The following is a 21,535-nucleotide window of genomic DNA, read 5'->3' as shown; positions in this document are numbered from 1 at the left end:
ATGATGACAAACCTATCACTGAAATGTTCGCAGTAACACACTCTCTTCCCTATCTTGCTAATCATAACGAATCCTACTCCCCTTATACCATTTTCTGCTGTTGTTTATATTACCCTATGCTCATCTGACCAGAAATCCTTGTCTTCTTTCCACTTCTCTTCACTGGCATCTACTATATCTAGATTGAGCCTTTGCATTTCCCTTTTCAAATGTTTTAGCTTGCCTACCTCGTTCAAGCTTCTGACTTTCCACGCCCCAACTCATGAACGTTATCCTTTCGTTGGTTACTCAATCTTTTTCTCATTGTCGCGTCCTCTTTGGCAGTCCGCTCCTAGAGATACGAGACTATTACAGAATCGAGACTATTCCGGAATATTTTGCCAATAGCGAGATCATCATGACACCTTTTCAATTTCAGGTCAGGTGTCCTGTGGATACACGTTATGTGACTTTAACTCATTGTTTCCATTGCCTTCTGTATCCTCATGCCGTTGTTCATTGCTGATACTTCCGCCCCTAGGTGCAGTTTCCCATCCCAAGGCCAAGAGAGTGACATGAATCTCTGTCCGTTCCTTTGTGTTCTTTGAAATTGTAAGTAGGCTGATTAGGTTCTTATACTGGTAACGCCGCCGCCACGTAGCGCTCTGTATGAAAATCACTGGCTGTGCTGTGTGCAGTCTGTGGCTGGTTGGCATTGTTGTAATACTCGCCATTGCAGCGTTGGGCAGTTGGCTGTTAACAGCGCGTAGCGTTGTGCAGTTGGAGGTGAGCCGCCAGCAGTGATGGATGTGAGGAGAGAAATGGCGGAGTTTTGAGAGCGGATGATCTGGACGTGTGTCCATTAGACACATTAGACACATTTGTAAGACTGGATGTCATGAACTGGTATATATATTATGACTTTTGAACACTATGAAGGTAAATACATTGTTTGTTCTCTATCAAAATCTTTCGTTAGCTAACTATGCCTATCAGTAGTTAGTGCCTTCAGTAGTTTGAATCTTTTATTTAGCTGGCAGTAGTGGCGCTCGCTGTATTGCAGTGGTTCGAGTAACGAAGATTTTTGTGAGGTAAGTGATTTGTGAAAGGTATAGGTTAATGTTACTCATGGCCATTCTTTTGTAGGGATTATTGAAAGTCAGATTGCGTTGCGCTAAAAATATTGTGTGTCAGTTTAAGCACAGTCATTTATAATTTTTCCAAGGGGACGTTTCAAAATTGCTGCTTGAAGAATGGGGGTGACTTCCTATGCCTGAAATCTTCAGCTGTCAACTGTCATTATCAATCAAAATTTAAGCTGTGGCAGTTTTCGAACTCGGGACCGATGATGCTAGCGCTATACCAGGAAAAATTAAGTCTTTTGTGTGTGACCGCAATTTTTAAAATATTCAGTTATATTGTAATGTTCCTGCACGCAGCAGACAACTTACCTCGTCTTTCCGCAGCAACTGCTTGAATATTCTGCATCCAGCAACATGCTAAAATAATTCAAAAGAAATACTGCGATCCATGCAGAGTGCAACTCATGGTCACCACTAATGATGCAACCACTCCCCTTTTTTTTTATAGAAATTAAATGTACAGATGTGGTTTAGTCACAAGCATTAAGCGGTGTAAAAATTTAAAAGAATCAATAAAAACTTTTAGTTCGCTATATTCCGAAAACTGACGATTCACACCCTGCATACTTTACTCAAACCTTCTTTTCCTTTAACAGTTTTATTGCCAAAAACTTTAATTATTCCACAATTTCTTTCATGACGTATCTGGTCACAACGAAGATACGAATATTACATTCAATGTATGCGCACACAAATATGACAACATCCATGCAGTGGACAAGCAAGCAACATCAAGGAGCGGCCAAAAGGCAAATTACCGAAAATCCTCGATTAATACAGAGCTCTCGTGCGGCACCACCATCACGGTCAGGGCGGGCTGCAACATCTCCTGACACGCGGCTTCTCCCCACGCCAGGCCGCGTCCCACTGCTACCAACAGCTAACTGTTCGCTCGCTACCACTCGCAATAATAATACCTCAGACTCAGAGTTGCTGCATGCACGCAACAGCAGAATCAACAGCCAACTTCCCAAACGAAGATATGTACGTCCAACTTTCAAACTCTATCAGTGCACAATCCGTTTAAGTAGTAACTATAAAATGGCGATATGGCCACTCCAAGACAAAGTACCTGTTTCAAACAGAAGCATACATGGATTCCTTCCGTACTGCGAACTTGAGTAAACGCGCTATAATCACTGCCGTTAAATTCAGGCTGCTCCATTCCCAGAACTCACATTACTCCAGGCCAGCAATCACTCAGTGGTGGCCCCATAAACAAACCACATTGAGAGCTGGTGGAAAAGCTCTTCTTGAGCGAACAAGCGACTGCCTTTCTTACTGATCCGACCAACGACCAACTCACTGATCTCGTCTGTGTCTTGACTACTGCCAATAACCACTTCTGCCAACAGAGAGGGAAGAGCACAAACTACTAGGCAGTATAGCCAACCAATGGCCTGGGGCTGCTAATGCAAACCTAGGCAATAGTGCCGCATACAGCACAGTACATCTCCTTGAGGTGCACTGAGTGTGCAACTGGTATTGAGCCAAACAAATTTCCATTACGTAAAAGTACATCTTTCAGCTATGTTTTGACAAGACTATATAACCTCCACTGATATGGATCATAAACGTTCAGTATCACAACAAAGAGCCATATCTTCTGCAATAAATAGTTTTACTTATTCTGTTTCTCTGTTCCTGTACAAAGAGAATGAGTCTCCAGGTAATAGGTGTTTTGCTTCCAGTCTACGCCCATACGGTTTGGCAGATCTCTTATCAGAGTCAAGTCACGAGTTAAATCACTTAGATCATTTTAACTAAATAATTGTGGTACATAATCTTTTTCTAGCTTGTAATCATCACCATCATCGCATTCATTTTTGGAGCTGCTCTCCTCTCGCAAATTCTTAAGAATCATATGTGGGTTTGGAATAGGGAGAGATTCACAATGCATAACTGGTCGTAAGGGCGAAGAAATATTAGGATATTCTATATCCTTCTTTCTTTTTGTGTCCAACAACAACAACAACGATATATATGTTTTTGCCGCTCTTTTCTTACCAATTACATAGTTAACACAAACATAACAGAATACGTTTGTGTTATTCAAACACTTGTTGAAACTCATTTCTAAGAAACTGGAAAAGTGCATCTAACAATACAAATGTAGTCTCACGACACTGTAGCATGTCCACAATCAATTAATGCTTCCCCCTAACAGTCAGATGGTTGTCACAAGTGTAGCCAGCTACTCCATGTTATTAAGATACAATATGACTTACTTGCAACAAAATTTCTCCTGGTGAAACATAAATCTAAATGAAAAATGAGTTTACTTCGCTTGTGAAAAAGCTATACACGATACAAAAAAAAAATTAATAACACATCCGAAATGAGTACGAAAAAGTTCTCCAAGAACAGTGAAACTTTCACAGAATCAAAAATTATATTGGGTTGTATAATCGAGTGCCTTTAAATGTGGCACAAAATCCAAATCGTTCAGATACTTTTGAACAAAGCGCCGTCCTGGACTGTAGAGTCAGCTGTCTTGCAAGGTATAACTGGTGTACTTCCAACGTTTTTGGATTTTTTAATTTTTCTAATTTAATTGTTTTTAATTGCCCAATAGCACAACTGGGTTAGTTTCACATCTTCTAATTTTTAGTTTTCCACCAACGCCATCTTAAATTTTTGATTCTACCATCAGCGTCATTGTGACGTGGGACACACGCTCAAGGATACTTCAACCCAATAAAGACAAGACATTAATTATCAATGAAACACACACCCTGGCTTATAATTTCCAACATATTTTATTTAACAATTGCATGGTAACAGCAGACTGCTGTTACCCCAGAATAATATACATAATTACCCTAGAAATTGAAACATTACTAAACAGACAAAATGTCTATGGGCATCAAAACCCATCCCAAACAAATAATTTCAGAACCCTCTTTAGATAAATCTTAAGAACTATACAAACAATAAATGGTTTACTGACAAACACTCCCACAGAAGCAAGACACCTTTCTAAGATATAACAGCTGTAAGACATTAAAAACACAGCAGAATGAAAGTTATCCTTCAGATATTACAAAATTTCAGTGACAAGTAGACCCATATCTGGAGTTTGCGAAAACTACAACTCAGATCGAGCCTGAATGAAAGCTGAAAGGAACAGTGAAGAAGGAAAGATGGACGCCTCGGCGTCACCAGGAACAAATAATGAAATACTCAACTTAGATTCAGTGAACAACTGGTGTCTACTGGCAAACATGGCGCCCGCGCTATGGGTTACAATTCAAACTGGCCGCCGTCAAGGCGTCGTCCCGCAGTTAAACGATCAGCTACAACAGACGACGCACACCGCTGATTATACCATGGAAACACCAACATACAACCAAAACAGGCAAACCTCATTCAGACAGGTAACCACTGTTCAATACGTTGTGCACCAGTGGTCAATACGAAACAGACTACATGGGAGTCCAAACACTATACTCGTAAGATCCCTTAACTGGAAACAGCACGAAACTCAATAAACATGTATACAGCAGAACTCTAAGAACCTGAATAAATCCCACCGTTTAATTCTTTAGCGTATCTGGTTGCAGGCTGATGTACATGAAAGGCACTTTCACATGTTCACATCGTTTAGCAGCACAGACGATAACATCGCCCTCTCACAAGACGCAATACACACACGCCGACTGCATGCAAGTCTCTGTCCGCAGCGCCACTGCCGACGTGACAGAAACAGGCAGAGAACGCGCGAAGAGCGACTGTCGACAACCAGACTGCACACCGGAGCGCCAACCAACCGACCAAAACCAGCCCTCTCCCCATTCTTTTTTCTTTATTGTGATTTCATTCCCCTGCGCCATATGGGCATGGGAGAGCTGTCAGAGGCACAATCCGCCGCTTTTCAGCCGAGTGACATGACAATAATACGAGAATAAAATGTTACATAAAATGCGATAAAAAAGGGAGACGTGTAAGACTGAGTAAGGGGAGATAATGGAGGTAAAAATACTCTGACATGGAGACGTTCATGGGGAGACAATTAAAAAAAATCGACATAAAGTTAAAAAACACAGTTGGCAATTCTCAAAACACTAAGAAGACACTGAAGGTAAATGAACAGGTTAAATGTCAGCCACAGTGTTAAAAGCACTCCGGAACAACACACTTTAAACCCACTTGGAGCACATACGATAAAGAATAAAACTGACAGGTGGGACCTGCCGAGGGAGAGGCCAGAGAGGATGGAAAAGGAGGGGAGAGCAAGGGGCAGCAGGGGAGGCGGCGGGATGAAAAGAGTAGGGGTGTCAGCGGCTACACCAAGAGGCAGGAAACAGGTGGGGCAGGAGATGAAGAGGGAAGACAAGGCAGGAGGGAGTGCAGAGACACTGAAGGGGAGCACAAGAGATGGAGGGGGAGTAGGAGGGGAAAGACATGAGAAGCGAGGGGGAGAAGAGGGAGCCCTGACGAGGAGGCAGAAGGATGATGAGGTTAGAGTTGGTAGGAAGGGTACATGTCAGGGCGAAGCTCATCATCCAGGAGGGGTAGATGGTTGAAGTTGTGTTGGGAAAGGAGGCAGAGGGTGTGGTGATGGACAGAGGGTGAGACACAGCGGTAAAGTCACAGCAACAGGCTAGGGTTTGAGCAGAAGCGAGACACGAGGGGGTGAGGGGGATCAATGTGGCGGACAATATATAGTGTGCAGATGTGTTCAAGGAAAAGGAGAATGTGAGGGAAGGGGATGAGGTCGTAGAGGATGTGCATGGGGGAGGGAAGGCCGATGCAGAAGGCAAGGTGGAGCGCACGGTGTTCGAGGATTAGGAAGGTCTTATAGAACCTGGGAGGGGCGGAAATCCGAGCCACGCTGGCGTAACAGAGGATGGGGTGGATCAAGGATTTGTACGTGTGAAGGATGGTGGAAGGATGCAGACCCCATGGCCAGCCGAAAAAGTAGTTTCAGGAGGCGGAGTCTGTTGCGAGCTTTATGTTGGATGGTAAGGAGATGGGGAGTCCAGGTGAGGTGGCGGTCGAGGGTGAGGCCAAGGTATTTGAGGGTAGGAGTGAGGTGGATAGGATCGCCATAAATTGTGAGGTAGAGATCATGGAGATGGAAATAGCGGGTGGTTCGACCTATGATGATTGCCTGTGTCTTGGAGGGGTTGATACAGAGGAACCACTGGTTGCACCAAGCAGTGAATTGGTTAATTTGGAGGGTACGTTGGGACCGTTGAAGGTTAGGATAAAGGGCTAGGAAGGCGGTGTCATCAGCCAACTGGAGGAGATGACACCTCTCCCCACAGCGTGGTGTGCTTAAATAGCCGAAAAGCGACCAAAGAGGAAAACCACGGCTACGCGATACAGAATCGGTGGCAGATATCCTAAATGAACATTGCAGATGACGCAGTCGTTTATCGACTAGCAAAGTCATCAGAGGGTCAAAACAAATTGCAAAACGATTTAGAAAAGATATTTGAATGGTGCATAAATTGACAGTTCACCCTAAATAACGAAAAGTGTGAGGTCATGCAGATGAGTGCTAAAAGGAATTCGTTAAACTTCGGTTACACGATAAATCAGTCAAATCTAAAGGCACTAAATTCAACTAAGTTCCTAGGAATTACAATTACAAACAACTTAAACTGGAAAGAACACATAGAAAACGTTATGGGCAAGGCTAACCAAAGACTGCGTTTTATTGGCAGGACACTTAGAAAATGTAACAGATCTGCCTACACTACGCTTGTCCATCCTCTTTTAGACTACTGCTGTGAGGTGTGGGTTCCTTACCAGATAGGACTGACGGAGTACATAAAAAAGTTCAAAGAAGAGCAGCATTTTTTGTACTAACGCGAAATAGGGGAGAGAACGTCACTGAAATGATACAGGATTTAGGATGGACATCATTAAAACAAAGGGGTCTTCGTCGCGTAGCAATCTTCTCACGAAATTCCAGTCACCAACTTTCTCTTCTGAAAGCGAAAATATTTTGTTGACGCCGACCTAGATGGGGAGAAACGAACACCATGATAAAATAAGGGAAATCAGAACTCGTTTGGAAGGATATATATGTTCGTTCTTGCCACGCGCTGTACGAGATAGGAATAATAGAGAATTGTGACAGTGGTTCGATGAACCTTCTGCCAGGCACTTAAATGTGATTTGCAGAGTATCCATGTAGATGTAGATGTAGATGTAGTGACTCTCCACGTTCAGGATGACATTCGGGGTTTGATAAAGGTCATTTAAACACATTAATCCATTTTATAAAAACTTGTTTCTGCAGATTGAAAATATCATTCTGGAAACATTCCCCAGGCTGTTGCTAAGACATGTCTCCGCAGTATCCTTTCTTCCAGGAGTGCTAACAAGCGAGGTGGTGCAGTGGTTAGCACACTGGACTCGCATTCGGGAGGACGACGGTTCAATCCCGTCTCCAGCCATCCTGATTTAGGTTTTCCGCGATTTCCCTAAATCGTTTCAGACAAATGCCGGGATGGTTCCTTTGAAAGGGCACCGCCGATTTCCTTCCCAATCCTTCCCTAACCCGAGCTTGCGCTCTGTCTCTAATGACCTCGTTGTTGACGGGACGTTAAACACTAACCACCACCACCACCGGGAGTGCTAGTTCTGAAAGGTTCACAGAAGAACTTCTGTGAAGTATGGAAGGTAAGATACGAGGTACTGGCAGAACTGAAGCTGTGAGGACGGGTCGTGCTTGGGTGGCCGAGTTGGTAGAGCACTTGCCCGCGAAAGGCAAAGGCCCCAAGTTCGATTCTCGGTCCGGCACACATATCTAATCTGCCAGTAAGTTTCAGTAAAGTATTTCTTTCACCCTCGTACCCTATATTATTTGCGATAATGTAAATGCACAGAGAGTCACACCTAGTGAAACGTGGCTGGCGACCAGGGGCCCCGAGCTGAGTACTGGCATTGCTTCCACTTACTTATGCCAGGCTCCTCACTTTTATCTATCCTATCTGGCCACCCTCGGCCAGCTCTTGTTCTTTTCCGACCCTGACGCTATTAGGTTTCGAAGGCTAGGGGTCTTTCATTTTCCAACCTATACTTCTCATGCAGCGTCTGACCCAGAGCGGGCGGCTGCAAAAGGCGTCTGTATCCCATGTTAGGGGCGGCCTCCAGAACTGCGGCAGGCAACGGAATACCACTGCAGATTTTCTTCCCTGCATAATGCAGTCTCCATTTTATGCACAAAAAATGGTTTCCTCTCATGTTAAATCAGTGTCTGGAGGTAAAATCAAAACGAGAATTGGTACCCGGAATGTCAATGGAATGGACATGGAGAGTTGCAGTCAGATGAATATGTATTCTACTACTCAGGAGGAGAAGTAAAAGGAATTAATGGAGTAGGAATGATTATGACAAAGGAATTGGCTAAATGTGTGGAATATGTAGACTATGCAAATGACCGGGTTATTGGTGTAAGGCTGAAAGGAGCACAAAAAGATTTACTGATTGTCCAGGTGTATATGCCAACTTCAGAACATGATGACTAAATTGTAGAGGAAACGTACAATGTAATAGAGAGAATAATGGACGAAAATAAAAAATGCTGCAAAATAGTAATGGGAGACTGGAACGCCATTGTGGGAGAAGGGAAAGAGTGAAACATAGCAGGCAGTCATGGTCTTGGAAAGAGAAATGACAGAGGTGAATGGTTAATTGACTTCTGCAGGGAATGGCAGCTGATAGCGGCAAACACATGGTTCAAGAACCATAAGAGGAGGCTCTACACTTGGAAATCACCAGGGGATAAATACAGAAACCAAATCACCCTATAATAATAATAATAATAATAATAATAATAGTGAATATGTTGGGTATCAATGTACGTTGTCTCTTAGACAGTGGAATTGAGGTGAGTGCGATATCTCAGTCCTTCTTTGATGCGTTACCTGGTAAAGACGAGCTTACAGTAATGAGGGTATCAGGACTAAGAATAATTGGTGCTACGGGCAAGGTGTCAAAAACGGTAAAGCAAGAAGCTTTGCTGCCCTTTAACATTAATGGTAATTTAATTGATCATCCATGCTTAATTGTAAACAATCTCAGTAATGAGGTTTTAATTGGCATAGATCCTTGTCGAAATATCAGAGTGTTGTTGACTTTTAAAGATGCCAGTTAAAAATGGTCTTGCAGATAACCGGAGTTATTACGGTACCTTTTATTGATAAACATGAAGTAACTAATGATGAAACTTGGGAGCTGCCTATACGAGTTCTGAAAAATAGGAGATACTGGGACGAAGGTGTTAATCTTAGTACAAGTAAGCTAAACACAGAAGAAGAAGAAGCAATTATTTTGGACAAAATAGAAGCTAAATTGCAGGAAATCGATAAAATTTCAGCTAATCAGAAGGAAGAACTGAGACAGGTTTTAAAAAGACTTCATAAGGTATTTTCAAATCGACCTGGCGTGGTCAAAGTTCATGAATGAATTCTGTAGGGAGGAGGTTGTTCTGTAACCTCTACACAGTGTGGCAGCTGTGCAGTCCCAGCTGTATGGGATCTTCTTTCCATTTCAGGTCTCACTCATTCTTCATCTTTCCTATCCACAAAAATTTCGGCGCTTACTCTCAAATACTAAAATTTTCCGTTATGACTACCAAGCCAGCATGAAGCTAATGAATCCTGTAGGGAGGAGGTTGTTCTGTAACCTCTACACAGTGTGGCAGCTGTGCAGTCCCAGCTGTGTGAGATCTTCTTTCCTTTTCAGGTCTCACTCATTCTTCATCTTTTCTATCCACCTAAAATTTCGACCTCTTCTTTCCAACACATTAAATTTTCCGTTATGGTTATCAAGCCAATAATAAACTAATGAATCCTGTAGGGAGGAGGTTGTTCTATAACCTCTACACAGTGTGGCAGCTGTGCAGTCCCAGCTGTGTGAGATCTTCTTTCCATTTCAGGTCTCACTCATTCTTCATCTTTCCTATCTACAAAAATTTCGACCCCTTCTTTCCAATATGAAAATTTTCTGAAACCAATGAATTCTATAGCGAGGAGGTTGTTCTGTAACCTCTATATAGTGTGGCAGCTGTGCAGTCCCAGCTGTGTGAGATCTTCTTTCACATTTCAGATCTCACTCAATCTTCATCTTTCCTATCCACCAAAGTTTCGACTCCTTCTTTGCAATACAAAAATTTTCCGTCATGGCTATCAAGCCATGAGTTCTGTAATCATTCGATCCACCGATTAGTGAAGAAAAATACCTAATGTGACAAACCTAATAGTGACATAAACAACAGAGAAGTATGATGTAATTAAGATACAATGTATTTGAGTAACAAGTATGTATAGAACCCTGGTAGTATTATAAGTACAAAGTTGTTGTATTATTGGAAATGGTCCCACAATAATACTTTAAAAAAGATATACAAATTCGTGTACAAGCAGGATCTGAAGTGGCAGTGAAACCTATTGTATGCTGTAGAGCTAGCTAACTAATTAGTAATAAAAGAGATTGCTTAGTGTTATGAAAAATATGCAGATAAGTTGTAAGAATGAACTCACCTTGTGTAGTAAGAAATGGCAGTGTAATAGAATTGAACAGTGTTTGTGGTTGAGACGTGAAGGACATGTCTTTGAAATATTTATAAGGTTGGAGCTGGTCGTTATTTGATGTAGTGTGTGACAGGACACACCTACACGTATTGAGGTTATGAGTTGGAGGCGTGAATGCGACCATAGGTACCCTTATGTTAGATGAGACAGAGCAGCTCATGGTGTCCTATAGGTTTAAGGAAGTTAGCATTGCGCTCGTCCATAATTACTTGATGCACTTTAGTGGTAGATCGAGAGAGACTATCTGTGGTTTCAGCGTCCGATCGAGTGGAAATGGATTGCCACGTGAGCAAACTGATCAGCTGCAACACACTATAGATATGAAATAAATGTGCTATCCTATGCTTTAAATGTTAATAGAGTGAGTATTAAATACGTACATGCACTAGCAACGTAATTGAGTAACACAATGACAGACGTGAAACATTATTTATAGCTCAGCATAAATACACTTCAGTGAAGTAAGTACATAATTGCAGATGTGGAACTGACACAGCAGCAGAGGACCAATAAGTGGATTTAGTAGTCAACTCAACGTAGTGTGTTTTGAACACTCAGAACTGTACTATTACCACAAGTTACTCACATGTACAAAGAAGCTGAGAACACAACTACTAATCAAATATACTCATACCATCTCTAAGAAAAAGGTAATCGAAGATGAGTCAGCTAAGTAAATAAAATACAGATTTGTCAGGAATGTACCGAGCATTGGTTCAGTGTTCCGGCCCAGAAATAATAAATTGAAATTAAATAGAATTCATGATTGTATGCCTTGAGCATTAATTTTCTCTAGTACGTGACTAACGGCGTTTTGAGCCATTTGTTTACCGATTTTATGACAGTTATGTAACCGTGAGAGTAAAATTGAAAAAGTTCTGTTAACTTTGTTCCAGTAAAATATTGAAGGATAAAATGTATATATCCCCATTTCATTGTGACCCACCCTTAGATAATAAGTGAGCCTGAGGCACTCTTTTTGTTTGTTCTACAGGACAAACCAGATTATGGCAGCCTGGTAGCTGCGTGAAAGCGTGGAGTGACTTGGACACAACTCACAGTGACCCCTCCCCTTTCCCCATGTAATTTAGAGTGAACGTGAAGGACGCACACCATAGCAACTTCCCCTCCTGTACCCTTGTGAATGGAAGTGTAGAACGCCAGCCAAAGTGGCTACAACCACGTGTGTAAAAATGAAATTGTCATGATTATAAAATTTTCTTTCAGGTTTAGAAAGGACTGCTAAGATATAATCATCTGTTTGTGCATCATGAATAACTGTGTTATTTTCTTTGAATTTGTGTATGTAAAAATGTATTTAATGGATTAAAATTTTCATAATTTTACATATTTTTATGTGTTTGTTTGTCTAAGGCAATATGTATGCCAAAGTTTTTCATTGATTTTGCTAAAATTTTGAGGGACAATATTGCTTAAGAAGCAGTGAACATGCCAGTAATTTAAATAATTGAAGTAGGTAATCAGTTTTCTTTTAATATTTCTATATGTTACATTTCAATTTTAATTTTTCATAGGGAGTTAAGCTGTACTCTTGCTTCCCTTTTTGTAATTAAAGTTTTTTTTTCTTCCATTAACATTCGAAAACAAAAAATTTAAGTAGAGGGTGATGGAGGGAAGCAGCCTACTCACGCCATAGTAAATTCATATCAGTCTTTCCATTGTGTGCCAGCCTAGTCCGCTGTAACTAGCTCTGACGTCATAAATGTTGCGCAATACTTTAAAAATCAAGTAAATAACCTGAAACGGTTCTAGCATGTCAGGAGTAATACTAAATCAATATGTGTTGAATGTCAGTTCATTAACTTTAACCATTTTCGAAATTTGTACGTTTTTCTGTAAAATTCATTGGCGCAACAGAAAAGAGCTAGAGATTTAAAAATTTATATTTAGATTCCTTTTTCATAATAATTTAATAGAAACAGTACTTTGGATTTCACAAATTAAAATTTTATTGGAAATTCATGATATCTGGTTTTTGTCTTAAAAATTGAGGAAGCAAGATAGATTAAGTAGGCGAATAAATAAGGCTAGGATGTTTAAATTTAAGTAGAAGGGAGATCCACAATAATCATAAAGATGTGAGAAGTTTCAATTGAATAACTATAAAACTATAGCGATAGCGTATCTCCAAAGGGCAAGTTCAGAGCTCGTCTACTGCGTGTAGTGTAATTAAATTAATTCTCTCGCCCAAACTATTTTACTTAGCCACGTCAGACTGTTATTATATTACTTACCTGTGTGCTGAATGCGCATTTAAATTGAGAGCTTCATCTGCCATCAGCAAAAGAAGCTATGATTTATTCGGTAACTTAGAGTGGTGCTTTACCAGCCCAGCGGCTAGTAGGGAGAGCCGATTTGATCAGGCGTTCCCTTAGCCGTCCGCTCCGCGGCTTTATATATAAGAACGCTGCATGGGGAAGCAAGGCCCCAGTTCTCTCCAGACACTAAATAGCACACCATCTGTGTCGGCAGTCGCGTCGCGTCGGTATCATTGCTATAAACCGCCTCGGATGCCGTATTTACTCGGGATATGCGTAACCATGAAATCATTTTCGAGTGAAGTGATAATTCTGGGATGACTTTAATTATCTATCTTCAGTTTGCGTATGTCGTATTTTCACGTGCCGCTGCGGGACAGACATTCTACCATTATTTTGCGTGGCGTTTCATGAACCTAATCATCAAATTATGGCGAGCATTCACTCAAACATTTAATTTGGACAGTTATAGTTGCATCAGCGCATTAGACTCTGAACTGCTCTGTTAGTCTGATTGTGTGGATCCTTTTTTTTTTTTCATCTGTGACTTTCAGAATATAGAGAACATTTTTTTTTCACGATCGTTTTTGATTATGAATCCCAGACAATCTCCTAATTCCTCAGAGCTATAAGCTGTAGCTATAAGTGTATTTCTCAGATGAAGTGGGCACTAGGAATTCTAATTACAGGCTTCACGTTTTGCTAATCACTTTCTGGGTGCCAAAATTGTAGTTATAGAGCCAGTGTTGAGAACGGCAAAACAACAGCATGAATAATAGGAACATTTTAAACAACATAATTCCACCCGCAGCCCCACATATGGTTAAACATCAGGGAAATGCAGTGTTTCTACATCACAAAACATTATATATAAATATATACATAAATTCCACCAGCCGCCCCACATATGGTTAAAACGGCCGGGAGCACTGCAATAATTTCTACATTCTACATTACATTTATAAAACAAATAATTTCCACCCGCCGCCCCACAACACCCCTCCGATTAAAAATCATTTTAAGTGTTTAAGCGTGAAATTTATGTGGCAGAAACTTCTGCTAATACTGGATTCGTATTGATCCCACGAAGACATTAGTGTTCTTCGTGACAAGCACGCTCAAAATTACCTACCAGGAAACAAAATCGCAATTCACGTAATTCCAGCAAACACAATCTTCATTTATCAACCGTCCGATCTTCATTTCTTCAGAGTGTACAAGCATATGAAGCGTAAAATGTCTGGTGGTGCTCTAGATTCTTCGGAAGAGATTAGTCAGCAACAACGGAAAAATCTTCTTAAGCTGCAGCCCGTCACATACAGTCAGTTTGGTTCTCCACATTTGCATAATTCTCACCATCACCGGTGTATAATGGCTTTAAAACTTCGACAAAGTTCTGTTTCAGACACAATCTTTCATTCGGCAATATTCAGGATGGATGCACAAATGTAAGCACTTATCAAATGTGCTTGGTGAACAAAAGTAATTTTCTTCATACACTTCTTCTTAAGCAGCCAGTACTGTGAAGCCATAATTCCTGAATGGATCACGCTCTTTATTATTACGGCTATTACTTTTATTATTGTGACCATTATTATTATTATTATTACTTCTGCACATGTGATGCAACTGTTTCTTCCTTTTTGTTCTGGTTGTATATTCTGTGAAATTGCAAATGTACTCTGTAGGTTTACTACGTGCTTTCAATGAAACGAAGCGAAAACAGACTGCCAAGTGCAGAGTTCTATAAACATGACGTAGTTCCTTATAACACTTTCTCTCGTAATATAGTAAAGAAAAATTGCAGTCATTGGGTTTTAAACCCAGTATGCTTAGTACAACGATCTATTGCTCTACCAACTGCACCACGGAAACTATACCTGATAGTTACCGTGTGCTCCATAGTTCTCATGTTGCTTTTAATTAACGTTTACGTCGTTCTACTGGACGCCAGCACATAGTACAAACTAAATCGGAGCTTTGGTTGACATACTATCGACATACAACGATTGGTACAGTTGTCGGACAGCTGGGGGTTTTGGCGTTAGACGCACCCAGGCACATGTAAAGCGTTGTTTCTGAGACACTGGCTGACACTAAAAGTAAAGGAGCTGCTCACCTCTACGCTGCATCTCACTCGGGAAGAAGAGCACCTGCGGCGCGACGTCACAGCGCAGCACCTGGTAGCCCTCGCTCTGCAGCAGCTGGCGGAAGTCGCTCACTGGGTCCTCACTGTGCTGGTACGGAGAAGCGAACTCCTCCACGTCCTGAGAGGAACGGCAAAATCCGTGAACATCGACGCTCCACTACAACGCTTGCAAACGATTTGTCTTCAGAAAAGAATGCATCACATTCTGCTCCCAATCCTATGCCTCATGGCCTCCGGGGATTTACGAAATTACAAGTTAACAATGACCGTGACTTATGAACTTTGACCCGTGTCGGGATAAGGCATCCGAATCCGAAGTAAATAATGATTGTTCCGCGGGAAACAGGAGACGTTATAACTTGATCGTTATTGAACGAGTAATTTCATTCAATAACGATCGGTAGATGAAATAATGGAAATATTGTTGGAAATAAATTTTGCCAGTGGAAATTTTGCCCAAATAAATGATTAAGTTGTAAAAGCAATTAAAAATCGGTCACCAGCTCAACTGATGAGAGACAGTACTGTTAAGTACGAGAATAATTGTGTCAAAGATAAAGTTTACCTGTTTGCAGCGCAGCAGGTGGAACGTGAACATTTACGTGAGTGCTGTGTCAGGCTCAGTAGTCATATAAAATAATGTCATAACAATCTAACTACACTTAAACATTAGTGGTTGACTTTCAATAAGTATTTTGATAGTTATTTTGTTCATAATTTGTCAGCTAAGTGCAATGTTGACAACACAGATAATTATCTATCTAGATTCTGAATAATGGACTGTCATTCTGTCTTTAAAATTACGTACTTTGCACAGTTTAATCTACTGATAATGAAATATATCGCCAATAATTGATTAACTATGTTTTGAATGATAAAAATTCATTAATTGGGCGATTGTCAGGTGGAATAAGCTTTATAATTTCATGAAATATCCTTGAATTAACTTCAGCTGAAAAAATGGTTCTAATGGCTCTGAGCACTATGGGACTTATCATCTGAGGTCATCAGTCCCCTAGAGCTTACGAACTACTTAAACCTAACTAACCTAAGGACATCACACACACCCATACCAAAGGCAGGATTCGAACCTGCGACCGTGGCGGTCGCGCGGTTCCAGACTGAAACGCCTAGAACCGCTCGGCCACACTGGCCGGCCACTTCAGCTGAATATGCATGGAAATAAATCTTAATAATCAATTTTACTACTTCAGTCTATTATTAAGTTACTACGGTTGGCATAAGCTTATTAAGTGCAACAATCAACTATGATAACCAATCGTTCAAAACAGTCTGAAATTTACTCTTCACCGTCTATGCTAATAATTTGATAATTAACATATTTTCTCTTGATTATGGCGTGACATACTTGGTTCAATAAGATAAGTAAGGATCGCAAGGAACCTACTTGGTGTTATTGTCGGGTGGAATGCAACACTTCGATTATACAATGCATGTTATTAATTGTTCAACTTCAGAGAAATGCACAGTCACTGGCAAACCTTCTACAATTTTATCCTACGAAAATTACGTAGATCTTACTTCCCTCGTTGTCGGTGGATCGACGGAAGTCCTCAGCGGCGACATAATGCGGCAGTGGGCTTTTACTGTTGCGACTTGGGCCCACAGTGCGCTTCACATTTAAGCCCTCGTTTCTTTAGCACTATGAACATTAATCCATAATAACTTGCCCGGCCATGCTTCCAGATATGCCGACCATTACTTTCCCGTCGTACTTAGATCCACACACTAGCCGTTGGATGTAACATAGCTAGGAATGGCAGCATTCGACTGTACATCTTACTCCGAGCACGGCGTCGCTGCTACTACTGCCCGCTGGCGCGCTCCCGCGCTCAGCGGCACGGCAATACAATCTCTCTGACCTCAACGTCAACTAAATATGCCCTGACTTGCCAGTGTTAAATATTACATAATTTAAACATAGTATTTACAATACATATTTACACTAGACAATACATCGTATACAAACCGTTTCAAGTGTTAAGTAAGTGAAAAAATTCATAGAAAGGACTGCGTTGTAGCGTCACACTTCCACCATCACCTACTCCAGTCCATCAAAGGCAGGGCTACCAGTGAAACCAGTCAAGTGATCCAAAAGCTAAGCTGCATTACTGTGCTGCATTTATGTGGGCGTGACTGCTAACAAGCTGTCTGTCAGCACTAACGGCCACTGACAAACTGTGGCTGGACCACCACATTGCTGAGCATGCTGCCAGCACAACTTTCTTCATGTCCATGGTTGTTTCACAGCCTGCACCACCTCGATCCTTCCCACCAGCAACAGCTTTTCTGAACTGCTCAAATGGGAACTCTCCCTGCAGTATATTCTACGTTCCTGTAACCCTACTGGCCTCAACTGTCGATAGTCTTTGTCCTACTCTCTAGCCCCTTGCCTGTTTCCGTTCCAGCACTACACAGACCTCTATTCACCAATGTACCCACAGTCTTTTTATTAGTCTCCTTTCCCGTTAACCCCCCACCCCACCCTCCATCTGCACCTAGCTGTCCTACTCGCTCTCCATGGTCCCTGTAAGCTCCCACAGGTAGCACTTTAGCAACCCCACTCCACACTGCTATCACTCCCTCTCCCCCCGCCCCAGGTTTCTCGTTACCCACACCACAGAGTCCCGTCTCTCATTATGCGCAGCTGATCCCAGTGTTGCCTCAGCAGCCAGAGAGGGCTGTGGTCTCTAAGCGGTGTAAAAATTGTAAGGTTCTAAGTAGATGCAGTCAAAAGATACAGCTATGTATGTCACATATTTCCATATTCGCAAAACTCATTCATCAAGATCTATAGGATACTTCCGTTGACCTAGAATCATGAAATTTGGCTAGAAACAAGGTTTCACAGTACAATTGTAAAGCAAAAAAATTGAAAATGCTTCATTTGTAAAACTATAACACGAACAAATATTTTTTGGTCATTTTTCATCCGTCTGTTTGTCTGTCCGTCCCTTAAGACAAACTTTCTCTGTAACAGGTTGGCGTATCATATTCAAGGTCTATGGCCCCTTCGCAGTGTAAAATTTTAAGCTTCTAAGTCAATACTATCAAAAGAAATATTATACATATTTTGATACTCGAAACCTCACTCACCAAAAACTATAGGGTACATCCCATTGACTTAGAACCAATAAATTTGGTAATAATCAAGGTTTCACAGTACAAGTAAAGCAAAAATCCGAAATTATTAAACTTCAATTATATAACACGAAGAAAAAGATTTCTTTTGTCATTTGTTATCGACTTCAAATTTGAAGGTAAAACATTATCGAAAGTCTTGGAATCCCTGCGGCTGATATCTTGCCAATATCAATATCGATAACAGAAACAACTAGTCAGCATCATCATTGATTCCCATAATAGAGGGAAATGACACCATGATTCCTGCAGGGCTGTCTATAATTCCGTATGAGTGCGAGGCGTTCGAGATCTCTTCTGAGCACGTTCCAAGGCGTCTCAGTTATGATCAAAATGTTCATGTCCGCGGAGTTAGGTGGCCACCGTCAGTGTTTAAATTCAGAAGAGTGTTCCTGGAGCCACTCCGTAGCAATTCTGGACGTGTGGGGTGTGGGACAGTGCTGCTGGAGTTGCCGAAATCCGTCGGAATGCACAATGGACATGAATGGATGCAAGTGATCAGACAGGATGCTTACGTACGTGTCACCTGCCAGAGTCGTATCTAGACGTATCAGGGGTCCCGTATCATTCCAACTGCAGACGCCCCACTCCATTACAGAGCCTCCACCGGTTTGAACAGTCCCCAGCTAACATGCAGGGTCCATGGATTCATGAGGTTGTCTCTATAGCCGTACACGTCCATCCGCTTGACACAATTTGAGACTCGTCTGACCAGGCAATGTGTTACCAGTAATCAAGAGTGCAATTTCGGTGTTATCGGGCCAAGGCAAGGCGTAATGCTTTTTCTGGCCGCGGCGATGTCGGAGATTTAATATTTTACTGGATTCCTGATATTCGCGGTACACACGTGTAATGGCCATACGGGAAAATCCCCACTTTATCGCTACCGCGAAGATGCTGCTCCCATCGCTCCTGGGCTGACTATAACACCACGTTCAAACTCACATAAATCCTTTTAACCTGCCATTGTAGTAGCAGTAACCGATCTAACAACTGCACCAGACACTCTTTGTCTTATGTAGGCGTTCCCGGCCGCTGCGCCCTATTTTGCCTGTTTACATCTCTCTGTATTTGAATACTCATACCTCTCCCAGTTTCTTTGGCGCTTCAGTGTAGCTTAAAAATATTCCACATGTGGTTCAATGTGCGTGGGTGTCAGATTTTCTATAGACAATGAGAGTAGAACGTTTTGGTAGATTATATCTCAGTTCTAGCTCACTAGCTGATTCGTTCCTCGTGAGCTAGCTCACTAGAACTTACACAGAACTTAACAAAACAACTACTTTTCAGGTCTAAATCACTTAATTTCTTTTAAATTACTTAGAAAAGTTAATAAATCTGAACATTTTTTCGTATCACGTTCACCAATTTTCAAATTATTATTTTTTCATTCAAAAGGTGAATGCAAGGAAATAAAATTTAATATTTCATATAAAACGTAAATGTCAGAAAATAAAATTTAATATTTCTTTATAAAAAGTGAACATAAGAAAATAAAACGTAATGAATTATGGTGAATATAAGAAATCTATCCTTTGCTCAAAATTTTCCTATTTCTTTCATCTTGAGCAGCCATACGATTTCTATGAACTGTCGATTGTACTTGATTTTTTAGTGTTCTTGTTTTACCAACAGTTCTACCAAATTCACATGTAACTTTAATTTTCTGATGTCTCTATGCACTTTCTTTACAAATCCATCTTTTCGTTACTTATCTTGATGAAATTCATTAATATTCTTTTTTCTAGACAGTCACCACACTGCTTTAGCTGTTTGATATTGTCCATTTAAAGATTATGAAATTTAATAGGACAAAATTAGCTTCATTCCTAAAAAGTGCAAAACGCTCGCTAGCGAACACCTTCCACTGTGTTAGTCCTATAAATCGAGATTCCGGGCTGTGACCTCACGTACGTATTGCGAATACATAGAAAGAAGGATCCTTTATTGTATGATTATATGATAGCGGAACAAACACTGGTAGCAGTTACTTCTGTAAAATATCTGGGAGTATGCGTGCAGAACGATTTGAAGTGGAATGATCATATAAAATTAATTGTTGGTAAGGCGGGTACCAGGTTGAGATTCATTGGGAGAGTGCTTAGAAAATGTAGTCCATCAACAAAGGAGGTGGCTTACAAAACACTCGTTCGACCTATACTTGAGTATTGCTCATCAGTGTGGGATCCGTACCAGATCGGTCTGACGGAGGAGATAGAGAAGATCCAAAGAAGAGCGGCGCGTTTCGTCACAGGGTTATTTGGTAACCGTGATAGTGTTACGGAGATGTTTAATAAACACAAGTGGCAGACTCTGCAAGAGAGGCGCTCTGCATCGCGGTGTAGCTTGCTCGCCAGGTTTCGAGAGGGTGCGTTTCTGGATGAGGTATCGAATATATTGCTTCCCCCTACTTATACCTCCCGAGGAGATCACGAATGTAAAATTAGAGAGATTAGAGCGCGCACGGAGGCTTCCAGACAGTAGTTCTTCCCGCGAACCATACGCGACTGGAACAGGAAAGGGAGGTAACGACAGTGGCACGTAAAGTGCCCTCCGCCACACACCGTTAGGTGGCTTGCGGAGTATAAATGTAAATGTAGATGTAGGTGTAGATGTACGTCAGTGCATATTGATTCTGAGATAACAGAGGGCTCCATTATTTCGGGATGAAACACACCACCTGCTCCTTAGGATGGGTCTTAAACTTGCCCTTTACATGGTGATAGATCGTACAGAAGCGAGAATAGAAAATGTTTTGTCAAATAGCTAGTTCTTCTCCAACCACTGACGCTTTGATGATTTCATGAGATAGTGGTCAAAATCCTTCAGTCTTCATACTTGGTTTAGAGCTTTGACACAGAAAATATCCTCTAAAATGGTATATATATTAGGTATTCGAGTGACAAAGTACATTCTACAAACACTACTTACATCAGTTAATTTGGATGTAAATAAGTTATTTTCTTCACATTTTCGTGTTTTATTTGAAGTGAAGAAATGTGAATAACATGTAAATGATAGTATGAATACTGAAGACAACTTTAAAAACAATTAATTTATGTTTTAAGTAAAACATGTACCGCTATTATTTTCAGTGGGTCGTCCATCAGCGCCATCTCTGAAAGAAGTTTTGAACTGCCTTAGATTGGCGCGAGAGAATGTTTCACGTAAGTCATACTACAAATAGAGGAAAAGAATGTTTATGTAAGTTCACTCACTGCGCAACCTTTCTTTCACTGACGGAAATTGTTGCTCTAGGTCAGTATTATCTTT

The 21,535-nt window shown here is 41.1% G+C and overlaps 1 non-coding gene across 1 annotated transcript; it reads left to right on the top strand.

Moving 5' to 3' along the window:
- Positions 1-7,458: 7,458 nt before the first annotated feature.
- Trnaa-cgc lies at positions 7,459-7,531 on the top strand. Its single transcript has one exon. It is a non-coding gene; the product is annotated as a tRNA-Ala (tRNA).
- Positions 7,532-21,535: the final 14,004 nt, after the last annotated feature.

Source organism: Schistocerca piceifrons, chromosome 2 (assembly GCF_021461385.2).
Source record: "Schistocerca piceifrons isolate TAMUIC-IGC-003096 chromosome 2, iqSchPice1.1, whole genome shotgun sequence".
Lineage (NCBI taxonomy): Eukaryota > Metazoa > Arthropoda > Insecta > Orthoptera > Acrididae > Schistocerca > Schistocerca piceifrons.
This window is presented reverse-complemented; position numbering and strand designations above follow the sequence as displayed.